This window comes from Bactrocera dorsalis, chromosome 1 (assembly GCF_023373825.1).
Source record: "Bactrocera dorsalis isolate Fly_Bdor chromosome 1, ASM2337382v1, whole genome shotgun sequence".
NCBI classification, from domain to species: Eukaryota; Metazoa; Arthropoda; class Insecta; order Diptera; family Tephritidae; genus Bactrocera; species Bactrocera dorsalis.
Window position 1 is genome coordinate 98,617,609 of NC_064303.1, and position 18,571 is coordinate 98,636,179.

At 35.5% G+C, this 18,571-nt stretch overlaps 1 pseudogene; it reads left to right on the plus strand.

The window, feature by feature from the left end:
* The window catches only part of LOC125778109 (uncharacterized), a 106,281-nt pseudogene extending 89,221 nt beyond the window's left edge, over positions 1-17,060 (plus strand).
* The last annotated feature ends 1,511 nt before the right edge of the window (positions 17,061-18,571 follow it).

The following is an 18,571-nucleotide window of genomic DNA, read 5'->3' on the forward strand; positions in this document are numbered from 1 at the left end:
TTTTTGTAAACTGTTTTTCGGATATGTTGACACCCGTTCAAATGCATACAAACTTTGTAGAATTACGTCCTGGATAGAGTTAACGAATGTCAAGAAGTTAGTGTACTCAGATAATCGAGATGGATGTGGAAAATTTGGACATATATAATATATTTTAATAGTTTATAATTGTATTAATACATTTCACATCCAACCAATTACATGGTGTAAATCGGATGGATGGAAATCATTAAACTTATATTATTGTTGACTGCCGAAGATAAAACCAAGATCTTTTTTTCCACATAATTCATTTGTTTAAACTATCTAAGAAACAGGTAACGTCTTCTTTTTCTTCTTCTTTACTTCATAGACACCTCTTATGCGGTTACATTCGAGTTAACAACAGCTCGCCAGTCGTTTTTTCCTTGCACTACTTGGCGCCAATCGGAGACACTAAGTACAGCCTTCTTCATATGATCTCTCCAACGGAGTGGAGTCCTTCCGCTTCGACTACTTCCACCGGCAAATACTGAACCGAATGCTTTCACAGTATTCTTATCTACAAGGACATCATGACCTAGCTAGCTTAGTCGCTGTCTCTTTATTCGTTGAACCATGTCAGTGTGGTCTTTATTTCGTACAGCTCATCGTTCCATCGACCACAGTATTCGGCGTTGCCAATTCGGAAAATACCATAAATATCTCGCAAAACCTTTCTCTCAAAACTCTTAAAGCCGACTCATCAGATTCTGTCATTGTTCATGCCTTTGCACCATGTAGGAGGACGGAAATAATAAGAGACTTCTAGAGTTTGGTCTTTGTTCGTCGAGTGAGGACTTTACATTTCTATTGCCTACTCAGTTAAATTTCAGCTGTGACTTTGTTGGAGGCTGTAGTCATGCTTTTGTGAACGCAGTTACAGTCGTAGAGCTAAACTAAATGCCTACACTTGTGTCCTTGCCGCGTACCCGGCAAATGTGAGCAAGCCTTTTGTAGAGCTTGTGATCACATGTATTAAATCGTGGGTTTGTGACCCGCCACCTAAAAACCAACTTCAATGAAAAATAAACAACAGTGGATGAAAGACCCGGATAACGTCTAATAAGCATATCAATATGTTTATATAGTGCACATGATTGTTCGAATTTCGACTCTATATCCATGGATTATATTCTGCCGATGAGACATGGGTTTATGAGTTTGATATGCAAACAAGTCAACAATCATCGGAATGGAACCCGAGAGATAAAACAAAATTCGCTGAAGGAGCTGAAGTGCTTATAAAAAGTGTTTCGAGGAATGGAAAAATTACTGGTACTACAATAGCGGGTATTACTTTGAAGGTGACAAGATAAATATTGATGAAATAATAAATAAATTTGCGTTTTATTTACAATTTTCGGGTACTTCTTAGCCACAATTCATAGTAATTTACATCAAAATAAGCGGAGTTGATGCGAGTATGTAGTTAGTTTTTCTTTGTCTTTCTGAATCTATTGACATAGTTACGTAACTTTATTTATATATAGACGCGTATTTATGTAAGCTTATTAGCTTCTACTCCAGCACAAACTTTCTATAAATAGTCTTATCGCAAAGTACCAGCTGTCTATCACTCAACTTTCATTTTTCCTCCAATTAAAGGCAAGTAGATGCTTCGATCTTTTCTGACCACACACACACACACTCATACATGAATTAGCATTTAATGCCAAGCTATTCCAGCAACAATTAGCCGAGCACACATATGAATTATAAGCACTAAGGGGGCCATTGCATCATAAAGCGCGTATTCCCCAGCGATTATTAATAATTCCTTTTCATCAAACGTCACAGCAGAGAAAATCAAGCAAGCGTTTGCAACTGAAAATGGCAAAATTCATAGAAAAATCTGTGCGCGCCATAGACTTATATATATGTGTGTTTGTAGTACCCTGCACTTAAGCACTTAATGCCAAGCAATTTATCTCATAGCTGCCATTTGTAGGCAATATGTGCCCGCTTACTACCTAACCACCCCGCCAAACGCGTCCAGTTCGAGCTTCAGCTGCAACTCTCCAGCGCCGAGGCAGTTATCAATAGCAAATCGATTTTTGATTGAGTTCATTAGAAAAGGTTCTAAGCCATTTATGTAACGTGGTCTCTGCAAGTACCACATACCAACTGCAGTCCGCAACTCCGCCGCGCTTGTACGTTAGTCCGGCATGTGGAGCTCCTTGGCTGCTTGGCTGTCTGCTGACGATTGCTGATTACACATATCGCAATGGCTTAAGGCGAAAAAGTTTTCATAAGTACAACACCATGAGCATATGGATATACATTCAAGTGTGTGTATGTGTGTGTTTGACATACGGTAATACATCCCCTGAGGAATAGCTCAGCTGGGCAGCGCATAAATGCGTCCGGATCAGCACTTCCACTTGATTATTTCGCAATGTTGGCGTGTAGCGAGGGCAGGAGAAGGCAAGCGAGAGTGGAGGAGGGGGAATGATGAGCTTAACTAAGTTTCATAAGTGCAGAGCGATTTCCGCCTTATTTGTAACATGAAAAAATAATTTTCTTTATTAGCACAAATCAAATGCTGCAAGACGTTTCATCATCATCAGCGCTACGGATAAGTGGTTTGCCGGATTAAATGAGTGATTTACTTTTGCTTTGCGTCGGTCACAATTGGTCTGCATTGATTTGTGTCGTACAGTTAATGCAACTGAGATAAAACGACATATGCTGACTTAAGCTGGAGGCAATTATTATGGGCTTAGGAGAGGGCGGAATAAAGCTTCTTCTTTTTTATATCATATCTTAGAGCATGATGTGGCTATACAATTATCTGTTATGTTCAAATTACAAATTTTCAATTACAAATATTTTTTTCTGGGATAACGAGAATATGTATACAGACACCCGTTGTTAACTTGGCCATAACTACATAAGCGGTGTCTACGCCAATAAAGAAAAAAAGAATAGTCCCCGCTGAAGAGACACACCACAAAGTGTTGTTCCTTCTTGGGAAGTATCCGTCTGTAACCTATATCTACAGGTGCAGTATTGAGGGCTCATCTCAAAAAGAAAGCTTTCAGGGAAACCTTATATCGAGGAGAGAACAAAGAATGCCTGCCTTGTTCTACTGCAGAGGAGCCATTGACAAAAGGTTGGGTCTCTCACCGAAAGTAGACCTTTAGCTCTACGATACCATAGTCAAGCCCATTATGTTCAATGGGTGCTCGGGCCTCCTCCTGTGTTCTACTACTGAATAGATGGGCTTTGCAGAAACTTTTTTACCGTTGAGCTATCATCAGTTCATGCGCTAACGCATAAAACTTTTGGCCCAAAATTGATCCTAAAAGACCTAGTGAGCTCTTTGGTCGCTGAAGGACTAGCCTAATTATGGGAACTCTAACAGCACATTGTCTTAATGGCCCCCATGCTGTAAAGTTAAGAATTTTACCCGACACCAGGTGGAGAAGCTATATTGAAGAAGATAAAGCGGAAGCATCTCAACACTTTCTTCTTGATTGCCCGAGTTTGCGAGATCAAGGCTTAAACACTTGGTCACTAACACCTTCAAAGATCTCAACGAACTTGTAAGAATAGAAATTCAACGTTTGATCAATTATGAATTGGCCACCGGGCGCTTTTCTGACTTATAAGATCGAATACAGGAGCTCCATTTATATAGCTTCTTAAAGAAATGTATATAGTAGTCCAAGTGCGATGTCTGGATCAACCATTAAATCTAAATATAACGTTATATCTCCAAAAATGCTTAGGGTTTCCCCTTACAATGTTGGAAGTAAAAGCGAACATTATTGAGTAAATTCACAAGTCTTGGCAGATCTTATACAAATCGGGACCAAGTTGAGATCATCCCACCATAGTTTTAATAGAGTTCATAAGAATGCAGAAATACTATTGATATGAGCTCCTCTCATTAAGAATGAGCCATTTTTAAATCCTACCTAACATACAGTTGGAATTCTACACCAAAGGATATCATATTATAGGTTATATTTACAAAATTTTTGACCAAAGAATCTATTCGACATAAAGCCGATTCTTCCGGAACAGACCAGTAATTATTCTGCCCAAAAACCGTGGAGACTTGTTTTGAATCGGTGAGTAATAAAGTATCCAAAAGCTTAAACTAAACCCCGAAGAATATTCTGAGGCGTAAAACTATACGACTATAGGAATAGTGCTAGAAAGGCAAACAGTTTTCTGTACGTCGAATAGTTGATTTTCTTAAAATCGGGTATTTTAATGGAAGTAAGTTACTTTACTACTCACGTAGATAATTTCGTCTAACTTGGAAAAGCATTAGCACCGACAACAACCTCAGCCTCGAAATCCAACGTAAGCAAATCATTGTCAACAGATGCTACTTTGGACTCTCGACGAACAAAGACCAAATTTTAATAGTCAATCATCATCCCCGTCCTGTTGTATGGTACAGAGGCATGGACGATGACAACATCTGATGAGTCGGCGTTACGAGTTTTCGAGAGAAAGGTTCTGTGGTAAATTTATGGCTCTTTACGTATCGGCGAGTATCGCAGTCGATGGAATGAAGAGGAAGACCTCCACTCCGTTAGAGGGACCACTTCAAGAAGAATTGCGATTGGATACACTTTTAGAAAGTGTTTAATTCTATTCCTTCATCCATGTTTCGACTTATTGTAAAGGACTTAACCACCAATGAAAATATCGGAGTAAAACTTTGCAGTAATAGCGTTATCTTACATCCAAAAATGGGCTGCAATCGGACCATAACTTTTCAAGGCGTCAGTTAACAAATTTGTGGACCTCAATGTTTATGTCTGACCTTTTATCGAATTAATTAGTCAAAAGTGTGAGTTACTTTAATGAAACTCAGTGAGCAACTTTTTCTGGTAATAATACAACGTGATAACAAAAAGGATAAAAACGGGTCCATATTTACCTTAGCCCTCATATACCGAATATTAAGATTTTCGAACTTCCGGTTGATTTTACACTATAAATATCAGTTAATATGTCAGATAACTTAACAAAATTAAGTAAACGTTTAATATTGAATATATTTTGATCCTTGCGAATTGCGAGAGTAAAAAATGTGCGGTTTCATCCGAACTCAGCCCTTCCTGCCAAGTTCATTATTAATATTTTTTTAACATTGCCATAAATAAACATGTCTGTATGTGCTTATCCAGCTGAAAACGCACTACTTGTCAACTGTCAAAACTTAATGCGAACTCATTAAGAATGCAATATTAATGCAGGCGACCGGCGATGATTATGCCAATGTCTTAAGCGCCCAAAGCGCTCATAAGTGCCAATGAAGAAGTAAAGTATTTAAAGAAGTTGCCAAGACGAGCGGCCAAGCGGCGCTGCAAGGGTGCGTGGGGGAACTGATTTAAAGTGAAAAGGTAACCGTTAAAATATTATCAACATAAAATGATGCAAAGAAGCCGTTAAATATTATAAAGGAGACCATTTAAATTCATTAATGAGCAAAAATTTTAAAGTTACTGGATAACGAAGACAACGAGCGAGCCAGCCAATTGGGTGAGTGCTTCGTATGATAAAACGATGAAATAATAATAAACACAAAGAGTTGAAGAGTTGTTGTTGTTGTTGACGTGAACAGTGTGTGCGGAGTGTGTCTTCGCGACAGGTAGACGACGACTGACAGCTTACATAGTGACACATTTGTAGTTGTACAAGAAATGAAGTGGACGCAAACGCAAAATAAAATCATTGGATATGTAAGCAGTGCGTTGACAGTTGTCCATATCGACAGAGCGCACGGACCGCCGAATGGACCAGAATATTTGTGAATATTGCTTCAAAAAATGTCAATAATTCATTTGTTATGGCTGCACATGTGTGCATGTAGGGGCAGGCAGCATGAGATATCACCTGAAGCGCGCTACATTTGAGGCTGCTAAGAAGCGGACTTCAAGTTTGAACGTGGCAGCGCGTTGCACGCAATGCTGAGGGGCGAGCTGTCGTAGGCTTGGCTGAAGGGTCTGGTGGAAGCTGCGCGCAAAGAGAAACATATGCAAATTAAAACTTGTCAACTCGGTTTGTGAAGAGAGTTTTTTTTTCGTCCGTAAGTTGATTTGGTTACTTTTCTCTTTTTTATGCCCTGAACGAATAGGCGGAGTTCTGTTTCTATACATGCAAACTGGCTGCTCAGTTTTAGAGCTATCGATTTGGAATTTTGTAGATGCTCTTTTCTTTCCAAGCTGCTACATATTTATTGGAACTGCTGATATCGGACCATTATATCATATAGCTGACATACAAACTGAAGAATCGGAATTAAGTGCTTGTATAGAAAGCTTTTTTATTTAAAGAGCTGTCTTTATAATATTTGGCAAGACTTATTGACCAAGCAAACGATATAATTTCCGAAGAAATTGTTCAGATCAGACCACTGTAGCATATAGCTGCCATACAAAGTGGTCGATAAAATTCAAGTCCATATATAGAAAACTTTTTTATTTAACGAGATATTTTTTTGAAATTCGGTGCAGCTTATGGCTTGGCACAAAGGTCAAATTTCCGAAGAATTGGTTTAGATCGGACCACTATAGCGTATAGCTGCGATATAAACTGACCGCTCAAACTCAAGTCCCTGTATGGGGAACTTACTTATTTCAAGAGATATCTGCACGTAATTTGGCGTGCATTATTTTTAAAAAGAATTGTATAATTTCTGATAAAATTTTTCAGATCGGACTACTATAGCATATAGCTGCCGTACAAACCGATCGTTCAAAATCATCTTTTTGTATGGAAAACTTTTGCGTTTTTTGAGATATCTTCATGAAATATGGCACGAATTATTATCAAATGTATCGCAATATTCTCTGAAGAAATTATTCAGATCAGACTACTATATCATATAGCTGCCATACAAACCGGCCCTTCAAAATCTTCTTCTTGTATAGAAAACTTTTTTATTTCTCAAAATGTCTTCAATAAATTTCGCTTAGAATAATATCCCAGTCAGCACTATATTTTCCGATTACATTTTTTCAGGTCGGATGACTATAGCATATAGCTGTCATACAAGCTAACCTAGCAAAATCAAGCTAAAAGTATTTTTATACCCTTTTATGTTATAAAAAATACAGCTATGAAGGGTATTAAAGCTTCGTTGCAGCTAAAATGAGTTTTTTTGTTTTTCTCTTCTTTTCTTCTTTTCTTATTTTATTCTCTTTTCCTTTTTATTTCAATATTGTAGCGTGCATCTTTCGACATCCCCAGCAATTAGTAACTGCAACTCCAGTTGTAGCTGCAAATAAAATATGAATGAAATGCTTGCATGTGTTTTTGTAGTCATGTGTATTTATTTTTTATAACTTGTCGCTGATTTATGTACAATCAAAATATTAACCTATTAATAAGCGTGCGTTATACTTTTGCATAATTAATTTTTATTTTCCTTTTATTGATTTTATTTTATTTTTTGTTTCTGCCGCTTGCCGTTTCTGCAGAATTCTGCTTTGCAGTATATTTTATGCCTTTTCGTCGCAATTTATTATATTAATGTTTTCCGGTTGCATGCAACACACAATATATTCGCGTCCACTTATGTATGTAGATTTGCTTGTATGTGTATGTTTGTGTACGTGTTCTGACATTTGTGTTTTGCATGCGCTGCTCCTACACACATACAGCATCCTGTCCGCTCCGTTGCAGGCGATTTGATCGGTCCACAGGATAAAAAGTTGAGTTGAGGTTATGCTGCGAACAGGTAGCTCCGTCTTTTTGGAGATACACTGCTTAAGCACTTATAATGAAATGAAATGCTTTTTAATGAGCGGAAAACGTTGTTTAATTAATAATTTAAATATGTCAGCAGGGATATATGCATATATTAGGGTTGTTATTATATTTCCCCTCTGAAAATATCATAGCGTTAAAGGGTTTAAAAAGATCTTGATTTTGATCAAAGGTTTCAAGCTCGCCGTAGCTCGTTTTCTTGTAAAATTTTTCACCAATAACCGGTGAGTCCACAACGCGGTTATCAAATGAAGGCTCCATCATATTAGGTTACAGTCAGTTACTCATACTGGTACCAACAGTGTACAGCTGTCGCAATGAGATGGTAAAAAAGTAAGTCATACTTTCGAACTGATAGCATCTCAAAGGATCCAACAATATTAGAAGCAACCCAAGTCAAAAATCTAAAAAAAACTACCCACGTATGCCACATTTATACAGTAAATGTCAAGGAGCTGCAAGAAAAACAGGCAAATTGAAATATATAAATAAAAAAAATTGAAAATTAAAATAAATAAATAATATACATATTTACCTGTTGAGTTTGACTGCTTGCCATTGGCATGATCATTTAATGACCATAAAATATTAATAAAGGTCTCAGGCATGCAGTTTAGACAGCTTTAATGTCGCGCTGTTGTCCTGCACCCACCTTCGTAGCGTTGTTAGCCGCATTCCCACTATACCCTAGCGATTCGATATGTAGATTGTCGACTTAGATATTGCAGCTTGCGTAGCACCAGAAGATGTGAGCTGGCACCTACCGTTTCGACCAAGCGCAAACGCACACACAAACACAAAAATGTGAATAAAAAAAAATCCGAAAAAAGTCGAAACCACGAAACTTGTTTATAGCGCACATTAAGTTATACCCGAAAATATTTTATGCCACATATAAACACTTTTTTTGTATTAATTTTAGTTTAGTTGGACCGCCGCGCATGAAATGTCTTCTAAATAAATCGTTAAACGAAATCAAAGATCAAATTGATTCTTTATTAATATTAGAAGGTTTTTTGTTGTATGCCTCTCTGTTCTGTTTTTTTAATATCTAATATTCCAATTCTTTTGCTCCACCTTTTTCTCGCCATTGCTGCCGCTGGCATTTGATTTCTCAGCTACACTTTGTTTTTGCTTTTGTTTTAATATATTTTTATTGATTTTTATATCGCACAAACGATCGACCACACTTTGGGGCGCTCTAATGCTGCGGCTAACCTCATAAGCGCACAACCACACACACATACATATTCAATCGATGATAGCCGCTCACTTACCGAAGACAAAAGGAAACTATAAATTAGTTCTATGAATCAAAAAGAAATATCTGATTTCTCAAGCCAGATAAAAATAAATTTTTTTGTGCTTCGCGCATAATTTTCGTTGATCATACATAGCCGAGCAATGTTGGAAAAATTTATAGAAAAATGTATAAAAAAAAACGTTGACATCACTTAGCGCTTAGTCGCAGCTTAGATGCTTTCATAAGCGTAGGACATACTGGTATATAGATTTATGTATATAAATATTGTATGATTTGATATTTTCATAGCCAAAAGGTGCTAGAGGTACATACCCTGTAGGAAATTGTAGCAATAAACTTTTTAAAAGAGATGAAGACCTTTTTGAAACAAGCCCTAAGTTGTTTTGACCTCATAACGTCCTGGAAGGTCGACTGTTAAAAATATCGATCAAATAACCGAAATAATTAGATATATACGAGTTATAAAAGGTGATCCATTTGGAAGATTCCTACTTTGTAAAAGAACCAACACAGAAACTTAAGGTTTAATGAGGAATGTTTATTATCAGTCAAAATAAAAGTTTTTACTATTTATTTTTTGAAGATTATCTCCTTGAAATGTTGGCCGCGGCTCAGATGATCCATCCGTTAATTCCAATGTTCGATGACTTGTTCAAGCATATCGACCGCTAACTGGCGAATGACAAGCGTGATGTTTTACTGCAAGGCCTGAATCGAAACGGGATAATCCGCATAGACTTTAGACTTTACATACTTATCCCCACAGTAAAAAGTATAACGGTGTAATATCACATGATCTTGGTAGCCAATCGACCAAAACGCGAAATTGTCTGCTCACCGAAGTAACCTCTCAATAAATCCATTGATTGATGCGAAGTGGTGCCGTCTTGTTGAAACAAAATGACCCAGAGATCATGAGCTTCAATTTCAGGCATCAAATAGTCGGTTATCATGGCGCGATAGCGGTCGCCATTGACGGTTACGTTCTCACCGACATCATTTTTGAAGAAATATGGACCAATGATTCCACCGGTCTACACACCACACCAACACTTTGTTTTTTCTGGATGAAATGCCAGCTCTTGGATCTCTTCATGCTGCTTTAAAACTCTTTGCAAAATGTATTTTTTTGCTTGAAGTACTTCTTTACTACTTTCTATTGTTACCCAAGATTTTTCAAAAATTAAAACGCAAGCTTCGAATAATTTTTTCCTTACAGGTTACCCCAACACAATCTATTCAACCGCCAACAACGTCTTGGGCATCATTTAACTCAACGCAGTGTCAGCTTTATTCACAAACGATATGTAAAGTATGTACTTGCTCATAACTGGATATGTACTTGCGCTGTGCTCACGCTCAGACATTTGGTCTGCAATGCATACAGACCTTTGGGAGACATTTTGATGGGCATATGATTACCATATGAGACTGTGTGGCAGCAAAGGCACTGCACAATATATCAGATAGGCGATCGTTGCAAGGCAGCTTCTAAGCAATGCAACCAAATAGGTGGAGAGCCGTATGTGTGGAAACATACATAGCAAAACATATCGAGAATATGCATTCAAATGAATTCCATGGTGGCTTGTGTGGCTTGGTCATTTCTATGCCACTCATCACTGTGTTATCGCTTTATAAATATCTATAAATGCATAGAAATAAATACTGAACGTCCAAGTCATAAATTCTCATGTCATTTTAGAAATATTTTCATTTCTTTCTATTAATATGGTATTTTTTGTTGTCTACCAAATTTGTGGTATTTAATTGTTAACATTAACTCTTAAGTATAGTAAATGGCTAATCGCTGATTTCTACGAATCGAATTTAATATTTGTGTTTGCTATCTGGTTAGCTTAGTAATGGAAATCTATAAAAATTTCCTGTTAATGGAAATAATATTTCCAAACACTTTTCTAATATATTGCTTGATTGTTGATTAAATATGACAAATGCTCTTTTTATGGCGGGAGCATACAGTAAAACCTCTTACTAAAGTAGCCATATAAAAGTAGTAGAGATCCGCTTGTCTGATTTCTTCTACAGTGACTAAGTTTGAGTTTTTATAGTTTTATATATTTTTGGGAACCTATACTATAGGTTACTATTAAGAGTTTGCTTTTTCTTAGAGAGCTGCCTAGTGCAATATTAGCTGCTTCGACTGCTTCGATTTACTATCGAAATCAGACGGTCCGTCACCAATGAGATATGGCAATCGCCAAAAAGTGGGCCGTGCCACGCCCATCTTTCAATTTTCTCACCGGGTCTCATAAAGCCCTCACGGATGTAAAATTTAATGTCTGCGACGTATTTAGTTATTGATTTATTGCTCTTTCAGTAGCTTTTAACTGTACCGTTATATGAGGAGTGAGTGGGGTTATTTTCCGAGTTCCACCGATTTCTTCCCTTCCGGTAGCTTTTCTTATAATATTTGGGTTTAGTAAATTTTGGTTATTGTACCTTTACTAGTTTGGGAGATATATACATATATTAAACTTATTAAAGTGCGGATCCAAGCCCACTTTTTTAAATATTGGCAGTTGTCCGATTACGCCCATCTACGAACTCGTAATTGATTTTGTACGAAGAAACTTCCATAACAAGTTTAATCAAGATATCTAAATTTTTACTCAATTTACAGTTTGTCTGACGGACCGTCACGGTCGGACGAACAAGCAAACTGTCACTCGGGTTTCAATTTCACTTCTAACTTTGTGTTGTGAGCTAATATGTCTTTAGTTAGTCTATGGAATTTCCGACCTAAGCTTGATTTTAGATTGGTGACTGCTGGCTCAACATACACGCTCTTTGAAAAATCATATTTTCTAAAAAAAAGCCGATAAACTATAAATGTATACATTCTTAAAAATCTGAAGACAAGTAAAGCTCAGTTGAGGTCTAATATATACATATAAAAAAATTAAACAATAATTTTTATTTTACTTAAGTTTGTATATTACATAATAGAATTTTCATATTTCTGACGTAAATTTAACGAAATACTTGAATTATATGAACATACTTAATATTAATATTTCTCGCGCAACAAGTGCTGCTTATTATATGCACATTACTGTATGTGTGAGATTGACTTACTTGGTGTTGTTATTGGATGCTTGCTTGCAACGCAGGCTTGCTTGGTTAAACGCTACATTGTAGTTGTTGTAGTTGGCCGGCATAGCTATACTATTATTCACGCTAATTTTCGCAACTGTCTTTCACTTTTATTTATCACACAAAACACTATTTCACTTCCAATAACATTTACTAATCGCAATCACTATTAAATTTAACACTAAACACTTAAAACTTTTGTACATATAAAAACTAATTTAAAGATTTCCACAAAAATTTTTCAACTTCACCATCCTCCAGCATCGACTTGTATGCAAATATGCAATTCCAATTCGTTATTCGTGTTATTCGATCGCTTTGTTGTTGCAGCGAGCACGATTCCTGCTAGTTCAACCAACTCTCACTCTCTTTGTCAGCTAATATTGACACACACAAATCAATCAATTCATAACTAGCTTTTGAATAGCTAATTACGTTTTGTACAGCATTCGCTGGGATGAGAAGGTGAGAGCGCCCACTCTCCTTGTAATATTTACTCCTACTCGTTACTTTTGTTATTTTATTATAGAATTTCGTTGACAATGCAACTTATTGCAAAATTTGCACACATACTTATAAAGTTTTGTTTGCTGTCACATACACACATATTTATATGTAGTTACTAAATCACAACTGACTGCTGGTGCTCCGCTGTTGTAACAAAAGAAGCTGGCGATTATTGCACATTGTTATTATTTCCTTGCTAGGCCGTATTTCAGGCTTATTAAATGCTAAAGTATTTTAATCAATAATTTTTATCTGCATATTTTTGAAATATTTTTTATTATATTAAATATTATTAGTTAACGTTACGAGTTAGAAATTTCTCTTCGCACCGTTGGGCAGTTGACACTTTCGTTAGTTAAACGGAACCGTCGAGAAGTATTGGAAAGCGAAGTAGAGTTGCATTATCGTGTTGAAAAATATTTTAGAATATATTTAAAGTTGAGTAAAGTGGATTTATGTATATAACCAAAATAACTTAAAAACTACCATGTTATTTAACCATTTCTTCGGAAGAATATTTTGTTTAACAGCAATAATGCAAATCAAAAGCAGTAGTCTTAGGTCTTTTTAGGGTGGCAATCTACTCTGAAACGGTCTGCATTTCGAGCATTTTTTGGCGTTCAATAAAAAAAAATAGTACTTTTCCATTTTGGCTGGGCTCAAGGAAATGTGAACAGTGTATGGTCCTGATAATGTTGCACAAGTTTGGTTTCATCGATTCCGTACCGGATGCAAAATGACAGTTAGTGCAGATGAGAAGTAGGCCACTTACGACAAGCGACTAACTGATAGGCAGGAAGGTTTTGCTGTGTTGATGGTGGAATTGACAGGGAAATATCTACTATGAGCTCCTGCCCTAAGGTCAAACTCATAATTCGGACTTGCCCCGTCACCAGTGGTGAATAAAGCAATCGCCCAAAAGCTGTCAGCTTTGACTAATATCATAGGAGCTGTGCGCCATCAGAAGCTCCGGGAATACTTATTCATCCAATCTTCCCAATCTAAAATGAAGGAAGAATATCCAAACGCTTCTAAAGGTTGCAGTGTGTTCCGAGCTCTAGATAATTGAACCTCACCAGAGGTCAAAAAAGATAAACAGGTAGGTAGAGTGAATGTCTAACGACGCACCTAGGTCTTTAGGATGCACATTTTGAGTGCACCGCGACTGTAATCCTCTCACTCTATTTTGTTTTCTCTCTGAAACACCTCGTGCTTCTGACGAAGTTTATCAGTACAAAGGTTTTATATGTATGTACAATTTCCGAAATATCGTCAAGAAGCCATTAAAATAAGTCTAGTCATGGCTGATAGGTAGCCTTTAGCTGTCTTTTAACGACCTTATTCAACTAACCAACGAAACACTAAAAGGTAGAACAGTAGGTTGGCGTTAATCATAGGTAGCTCAGGTTCTTACTGTAAAGGTAAGAAATCGAAAATCAAAAAATGCAGAGACGATGATGGCCTCAGCGGACCGGCACCAGGTGGAGTACCTTTCTAAGACTACCAAACTTTAATTTAAAAACTAACGGTGGGATGTGATGTAATAATACAATGCCTTTGGTAAGTCTATGTAATTTCCAGCCGAACCTGGGCTTTACATTGGCGACTGCTGGCTCAACATACTCACTCTTTGAAAAATCATATTTTCTCAAAAAGTCGACGAAACCACTCCGTCATTTATTAAATATCATCATAAACTATTTCTTTCAATAAACCAACAAGTTTGCGCTTATAAAATGAAATTTCATTGGAAAAAGGTGCATGCGTACCGAACGCATGGCGCATGAAATCTGATACTGTGTCCATAAAATCTCCCACACCGCGGCGCGCACTCCGCTCGCGCTCCAACACTTTGGGTGCTTGCATTAAATTATCAACGCGTTGTTGGTGGTGACAACGCGTTTATATTCAAATGCATTTATTACCATTGTTGTTGTTGTTAATTTGCACCTCTTTGCCCAAGCAAAGCAAAGAAATGATTCTGCCGTTGCCGAGACTGGTGCGTAGGCCGATGAAACGTTGCCTACTCGCAAGCTCACACACACACGCGCGTATGTTGTGGGGCGCATCTCAAAGCGGTTGAAGCTGGCTGGCTGGTTCAGCTGGTGGATTTGCATTTATGAATCAAAGGCAAAAGCAACAACAATGTTGTGGGGACATTTCGCCATTTCATTCAATAAAAAATTCATACAAATCTGCATACGAGTATGCGTGTGTTGTTGTTGGCTTTTGATTTGCTTGTGGCAGCTTGCAACATGCGCACTCATACACACATATAATAATGCATATGTACACATTTGCATTAGGGACGTACGAACCGTGCGATCCAAACATTTCTTTTTTTTTTTTTGTTGTTACTGCAAGAATTTTTTTTCGTTATTTTATACAGAATTTTCACGGTATCTATCAAAAATTTAAATTTTTTAGAATATTTTTCCAATTTTTTTTTTAGAAAAATATTTTTTTTAAATTTGTTTAAAAAACTTTTTTATTTCGCTATTTTATAAAGACCTAAAAAAAATTTAATTTTTAAATTTTTTTCTAAAAAACATTTTTTTTTTGTATTTATTTTGCCATTTTATACAGAATATTAAAAGTATCTAAGAAAAAATTTTTTTTACGTTTGTTTTGGACAAATACTGTAACAAGTTTTTTTTTTGGAAAATTTGTCTAAAATACTTTTTTTTAGAACTTTTCTTTGGCATTTCAAAATTGTTTTTGAATATTTTTTACCAAATTATTTTAAAAACTTTATTTGTTTAGAAAAAAAATTTTTAAGAATATTTTTAAGAAAATTAGTTTAAAAAAATTTTTTGGATGGAAAAACATATTTTAAATTTGTAAAAATATCTTTTAGATTTTTTTTCACAAATTCATTTATTGACAATTTTTAAAAAAACGTAATTTTTAAAATTTTTAGTTATTTAGTTAATTTTTTAGAAAAAAATAAATTTTTTTACAAAAATAATTTTTCAGAAAAAATTTGGTTTTTAAAATTTTTTTTTAAAAATTTTTTTCAAAATTTTTTTTAAAAAAATTTTTAAGAAATTTAATTTAATTTTTTTTAGAATTGTTTATTTTTTCAAAAAAATTTTTTTTTAAAAAAATTTTTTTTTAAAAATATTTTTTTAAAAAAAAATTTTTTAAAATTTTAAGAAATTTAATTTTAAGTTATTTTTTAGAAGTTTTAAGTATATAATTTATTTTTTAGAATTTAAATTTTTAAGAATAATTTTTAGAAAATTCGTTTAACAAAATTTTTATTTCGAAAAACTAAATTTTTTAAGAATATTTTTTAAAATTGATTTCAGGAATTTGTTTTTTGAAAATTAGTAAAAAAAAACTTAATTTTTAGAATTTTTTTAATTATTTAAATTTTTTTTTAGAAAAAATCTAATTTTTTAGGAATATTTTTAAAATTTTTTTCAAAAACTTATTTTTTTAATTTTTTAAACTTAATTTTTAGAATTTTTTTAGTTAGAAAGTAAATTTTTTAAAAATATTATATTTCTTAGAAAATTTGTTTAAAATTTTAATTTTTTAAGAATATTTTTTGGATTTTTTTCAAAAATTTTTTCAATTTTTTTTTAAACTTAATTTTTAGAATTTTTTGGTTGTTAATTTATTTTTGAGAAAAAAAATTAAATATTTTTTTGAATGTGTATTTGTTAAAAATTGTACAAAAATATTATTTGGTTCTTTTTTTTACTTTTTTTTATAACTTTATGGTTATTTAATTTATTTTTTTTTTAATTTTTTCTAAATAATTTTTTTTATTGACCCACCCTAATGCTCATGTAAATATTGTATATTTATATTTCGACACGTTTCCAGCGGTTTCGGCGCGACCGACATGCAAATGACATAAAAATATGGCAACGCGCTGGCAGTTGATGTTTGTTATTGCGCTTATTATCGTTGTTGCTGTTGTTGCCAAAATGGTAAGTTAGTTGGCTGGTGTCGCGTAAAATATGGCAAGCGACCGGCAACGTCGTGAAGTAAAACATCTTTTTAAATGCAACACATAACAAGCTGCAGCAGCGCCGCACATACAACAACAACAACAGCAACAGCAAGAGCAGCCGCAGCAACAAGTTTTAGCAATAATGCCACACAAAGTATATGTGGATGCAGTGTGAGTGCAGCTTGTTGCTGACAACTCTTTGGCATTTGTCGCAAATATGGTCATAACTCATGCTACAAATAAATTTACAAGCTTGCAACAAGCAATGCGCTCGCCGCGGCAGCAACGGCAACAGCAACCACACACACACAGCTGTTGGCAGGCGGCAAGCCAGAGCAGGCAGGCATTAGCACCAGCCAACTCGTGTCGCGGCGCTGCAACTTGCAACCTACGCAAAAGGATATGCGCAAACGTGCCAAGCAACAGCAACAGCAACAACGAGGCGATAACTAACTGTTGCAAGCAACATTCATGCAATTCAATGCGCTGCAAGGCAATTCAATTCAATTCAAAGCAATGCAATGCAATTCGTGTTAAATTGTGTGCATTGCATGCGCTCACCACGGCTTTGTGGCCGAGCGAATGTTTGTGTTGCAAGATATAATACATATATGTACATAGATATGTGTAGTGTGGCATGTGGCAGTTGATGCGCTTGCTTGACTTGGTTAGCATTGAATTTGATTTTATAGCGACTTGCATAATTTTTATTGATCGCACTTTTATCGGTAGCTGCTGGAAGGTGAACGCTCGTGGGTGGCAAGTAAGGCGGCAGCAAGCTGAAAAGTACCGTACGAATGCAAGTTTGGCAAATCTGGAAATAGAAAATCGAGAAGTTGCATACTTATTTCTAAAATATATTTTCTATAGCGCAGGAATAAATGAATTTTACTTGAAGGAGAACCCAGTGCAAACCTCTTTTAACCTTTCTATGAAAGAAGTAGAAAATCATAAAAATAAAATCAAAAAGTTATTGCGAGAGCTCTTGAAATTTTACTATTACCTTTCTTTTATTAAAAACTAAATCAATTCAACATATCAAACATTACAACAAAAATAAATTAGGAGGCGCCTAATCCATATAACTTGTGTAGCATTGACTCTGATACTCAAAGCCAGTAGTAAGAGTTCGAAAGTATTGCGACCAACAGGCACTACTGATATCAAAGAAAGATAAAAACCAGAAAAAAGTTAATTTTGGCTGCACTGAAACTACAATAGTCATCACAGACTCAAGTTTTCCCTATATGAAGTTTATTCTGATTGATTAGTTTGTATGACAACTATATGCTATAGCAGTCTGATCTGAAAAAGTTCTTCAGATATTGTACGATTATCTTGGAAAATAATATATACCAAATTTCGAAAAGATATCTCGTTAAATACTTAAACTTTTCATACAAGTACCAGATCCCGATTGCTCAGTTTGTATGGCAGCTATATGATATAGTGGTCCGATTCTGGTGGTTCCAACAAATGAGCAACTTCTTGGAGAGAAAATTATGTGCCCCAAATTGCAGATCGATATCTCAAAAACTAAGGGACTAGTTCACATATATACATGTAGACGGGCAGGACAAAATCGTTCCCACGACACTCGGGTCTACGTAGCCGGAACTGACCCGGCTTTTTATCCAGCTAGAGACTGTGGCAGACTTACAATAACAACTACTAAATTGACTCAGCTCCTCATGCTGTTCATTTAAGACATATTTTATAGGTTCTCCGACCTTTTCTTTTGGCTGTTACAAACTTCGTGGAAAACTTAATATACCTTGTTTATGGTGTAAAGAGGAATTAACTTAGGTTGACGCTCAAAGTTCGGAGCTCACCAAAACAGATAGTTTTTCCGTTACCAGCTACAACAGACGGATCTGTAAAAACTTTAGCCGAATCGGATTTACAGCTTTGTTTTGACCGCTTGTAGAGGGAGGTGATTCCCCCGGTTTTAGAAAAATAAAATA